At 42.5% G+C, this 4,288-nt stretch overlaps 2 long non-coding RNA genes across 2 annotated transcripts; both read left to right on the top strand.

Annotated features, from left to right (window-relative positions):
* Positions 1 to 829, top strand: LOC142367883 (uncharacterized). The gene is made up of 3 exons (XR_012767198.1): positions 1 to 245; positions 390 to 461; positions 591 to 829. It is a non-coding gene; the product is annotated as an uncharacterized LOC142367883 (long non-coding RNA).
* A 389-nt stretch (positions 830 to 1,218) lies between these two features.
* LOC142368119 (uncharacterized) lies at positions 1,219 to 1,662 on the top strand. Its single transcript, XR_012767264.1, has 3 exons — positions 1,219 to 1,303; positions 1,380 to 1,535; positions 1,634 to 1,662. It is a non-coding gene; the product is annotated as an uncharacterized LOC142368119 (long non-coding RNA).
* The last annotated feature ends 2,626 nt before the right edge of the window (positions 1,663 to 4,288 follow it).

The following is a 4,288-nucleotide window of genomic DNA, read 5'->3' as shown; positions in this document are numbered from 1 at the left end:
TCAAAAAGTCTAAATTCGTTAGGCCTATAATTTTTCTTGTTTTAATAGATCGTCGCATATTTTATGTCGGACCAAAGCGGCAGTACATGCGGCTGGTGGTGACCAGTGACGCGGAAAAAACTGCCGTCCTTAACGAGTGCCACAATCTCCCTGGGTCTGGCAACCACAGAGGTGTAAGGGGTACTAGAAACAAAACTATTGCTGGCTATTTCTGGGACGGCCAGGCAAAGGACGTCGAGAACTGGGTAAGTAAGAAGCCTACTTTTATTCAGAATTTTATTCATATCATCTTGTATGCCTAGTTCCTCATTGTGTCTGATTTTGTCATCACACGCAGTAAAAATGTGAGTGGAAAGAAGTCTCCTATGTGTTGTTATTATTTGTCTAAGGTGAGATGCTGCCACAAGTGTCAGCTCAATGACCCCATCCAAACGGATGCCCCAGCCCTGCATCCCATAAAGGTAGTGAGTTTTTATTCAATTCAAGCAGGCGGTTTGCATTCTTTCAAGAAAAAACATACACAATGTGTGTTACTTTTATGTATCCATCTGCAAAATGTAGGTGACATAAATATGAGGCATTTTTGTCAGGTTACAGATCCCTGGACCGTCATCGGGCTGGACCTTGTTGGTCCACTGAAGGAAACGGAAAGAGGACATAAGTACATTATGTCCATGACCGACCTGTACAGTAAGTGGGTTGCTGCCGCCCCTCTTCCTTCGAAGACAGCGGTGGAGGTATGCCGAGCACTTGTAAAAATCATGTACACGTTCGGTATGGTCCAAAGAATAATAACTGACCAAGGGAAGGAGTTTGTAAACGAGGTGAGAAGCTTTTTACATCAGTAACAGTGTTGGTGTCTGCATCAGTAGAACTGCCTTCAATCCAGTTCAGTTGTTGTCATTCTGGCCCATTTACAAACTTGTGGCTCATCATACTTCTCCATGAATGAAATCATTCATCATTCATGGAACCATAATCTTTTTTACATAATTTGTCCACAGTTAAATGAGAGAATTTTTGACATGCTCCACATTAAGCATTCAGTCTCCAGTGCCTATCACCCCCAGACGAATGGCCAGGTAATAAAAAATATAATGTTTTTTTTTTTTGTACATACCGTGGAATTTATGCTTTAAAAAAATAATTTATTGCATTTTAATTTGTAATTTTTATTAATGTGAATGATGAGCGGACTAACCAAAACATCAAGCATGCCTTAAGGAAATATGTGAACGATGCTCATGATGACTGGGATCTGCACCTCGATGCTGTCATCTATGGCATCAACACATCTTCACAGGTGGCTATTCGTTCTAGCTTTTTTCTGTTTCCTGTTGTCTATTTATAATCCTAATCTAAATGTGCTATGTGTCTAGGCATCCACAAGGCATACACCTTTCTATCTGATGTTCCACCGCCATCCAGTGTTGCCCGAGGTGCATAACGCCTGTCCCCTGACAGACTTTGAATTGGGCAATCCAGAGGAGGACATTGACAGTGCGGTCAATAAAATGAAAGCGGTGAACGAGAAGGTCAGTTCTTAAAGACAATAGGTGATGATCAGAATAGGTGTGTTTTAGCCAGGCCTACAATGACTATTGTATTATGTCTACTACTATGTACTACTCAGAGGCTGTCAGTCTATCATGACCACCATGGTTACAATTCCTGTTCCCTGAAGCAAGACCATGGAAACCCCTGGTTGGGTGACAAATGGGCCAAAGACGCAGGTCCTTTTCAGGATGCCCTGGCAAGTGACTTCTGAAAAGATTATTTATTATTATTTAATTATTAAATTAAATACCTCCCTCTACCTTTAACCTGTTCGTAACCAGCCCTGGCAGGGGGCTCCCCTTGGTGGCCGTCGGTCTCTGCCTGAGGTTTCTTCCTGACTTCATGGGTTTTTTTTTTTTCCTCAGACTATACTGAGTTTTTATCCCAAGAAAAATATCAAATCAAGTGAAAAGGGAGTTTTTCCTCACCCCTGTTGCCACCAGGGGCTGCATCTGAACACCCTGTTCCTTATGACTATATACCACTTGTTTTTGGTCTAGGCCTTCTGACTCTTGTGGATTTTATTTTATACCTTGTCTGAATCTAATTGCCAGTGTTTTTCCGGTTTGCATATAATATACTTCTGGCACAATTGACAGAGTAAGGTTGAACCTAGTGACTGTCTCAATGTATACCTCTACATTGTGAACACAGTCCACTGCTATGCAGTAAGATCATGTACTAACTTCTGTGTTGGTTTTCTTTGTTTGCTGTGCTTCAAGTTCGCAATGTGTACTATACATGTTAATATCAGAGTAGCACTGTGCTTTTATTACTCGCCTGCCCTCTCTGCAACTCTGCACATTTAGAATGTTTTATACAAGAAGAAGAAAATAAAGGAAAGTATATGTTTTGCAACAACTGTGTCCTCAAGTTCTTTCAAACCTGCAGGGGAAATTGTTTGTGTACAGCAGCCCTAGTGATGCCTCACCCTTAAAGTGCTTATGAAACGAATTTTAATTGTTGGAATTTCACAGTTTTTGATGCTGATTCTAAAGGTTCCAAGCCTTGCGATTAAAATGAGATATTGTCTGGATAATAATTTATCCGGGAAGTCATGTTAAAACGGGCTCAAAAGGAGCCACATTTTGTCTTTTTGTGCGAATTCTTTTTTTAATGCGTGACGTCATAGGGTTGACACAGCAGTCTAACTGTAATGGCGGCATCTATGGCTAAGACATCAAAGCACGGCAGAAAATATTGTGTTGCTGGAGGAACAAATGGTGTTAGTTGCAAAAATAGCAGCTTTACTGAAGGGATCTCTCTGCACATGTTTCCCAAACCAAAAACTACTGGAACTGAGGCTGACAAGGAGAAGGCAAAGACGAGAGCACGGTGGATACAGTTTGTACGGAGGCATCGTCGTGATTTTGAAGTGTCCTCAACATCCGTGTTGTGCTCCGTACATTTCCATCACAACTGTTTCACTAAAAATGTGGAGATCGCGGGAATGGTTGGGAATAGGAGACGTCTTTTAGCTGAAGCTGTTCCAACTATTGACATCGCTGGACCTGGTGTGCCGACGGAGACTGTCCCTGCTCGAACTACTGCTCAGGCGCGAAGACAGGTGAGTCTGAAATTTCCAGATCGGACATTACTGGACTTGTTTTTTTATATATATAATAATGTTCGCTTACTGTTCGCTTCTGAGAGGCAAGTGTCGACCACTGCTATTGGCTGAGAGCATGGTGGATCGTATCACTGCGTGCTGCCGCCTGCCGATAGCTGCACCTGAATTGCTGCTCGGAAGCAGGGGACTGCTCGCTTTGCTCTTCGGTCTACACACATATCCAGCTAGAATTGCTGTCTGGTCTCTCCGGTGATTGCGCCGGCTACGACATCCGAGGCTCCGTGGATCAGTCCTACCGATGGCTGCTGTCAGTCGTGCCGAGGCCGGGTGCCCATCTCCCTGCCGCCGACCCGTGAGGATCCGCACTGGGGCCGCGCACTGGAGGATCTCCGACCCGTTAATCCACGCCATTGTTTATTAAGCTTACATTAAAACCATGTTATTATCACATACGTTTTTATTAAGTGGCTGGATTTCAAAGTGCCACTTCGTTAGGTTTCAACGTGTCAAAGACAGCGCAGCAGAATGCCATATCTGCGAAACCGGCATGTTCAAATCTTTTCCAGTTTACCACAGCAAACATACACTATTGTGTCATTTGATTGATAACATCTTAATAATAATCAGCGTGTAGTAGGAGCGATGGCTGTTTTGTGCCGCCGATCCTGTGCCGAAAATGGTAACTTTCTTTCATTTCCATTACCCATACGGGAGGTGCAGAGAGCCTCTTCAATATATATATTAAATCGATTTGTGTGGCTTAAATTCAACGAAAGTTTTTCCACATAATGTTATAGGTGTGTTCTTTCGACCTGCTGATGTTTGTATCAGAATTTTGGTTCCTTTATGAGATATAGGTCCATCAAATGTATGTTATTTTCGCAGCCAGCCATACTAGCAAATAAGGGAGTCAACCCTATGACGTCACGGTCATGTGGCCAATTTCGCACCAAAGGCCACATAATTCACACTTTTAAATGGCCGTTTTAACAAGTTATGCCCGGAAAATTTAGTTCAAGTTGGATTGATGGTTTTAGAAAAAGACAAAAATTTCATTTGAATGATAGATGAACATTCGTTTCAGTTCATCTTTAATGAGACTGGCATAGTCAAAGTTTTGACCTGTGTAACATCCCCTGGTTACACATGCACCAGGTTTTC

Source organism: Odontesthes bonariensis, chromosome 18, assembly GCF_027942865.1.
Source record: "Odontesthes bonariensis isolate fOdoBon6 chromosome 18, fOdoBon6.hap1, whole genome shotgun sequence".
Taxonomy (NCBI): domain Eukaryota; kingdom Metazoa; phylum Chordata; class Actinopteri; order Atheriniformes; family Atherinopsidae; genus Odontesthes; species Odontesthes bonariensis.
This window is presented reverse-complemented; position numbering and strand designations above follow the sequence as displayed.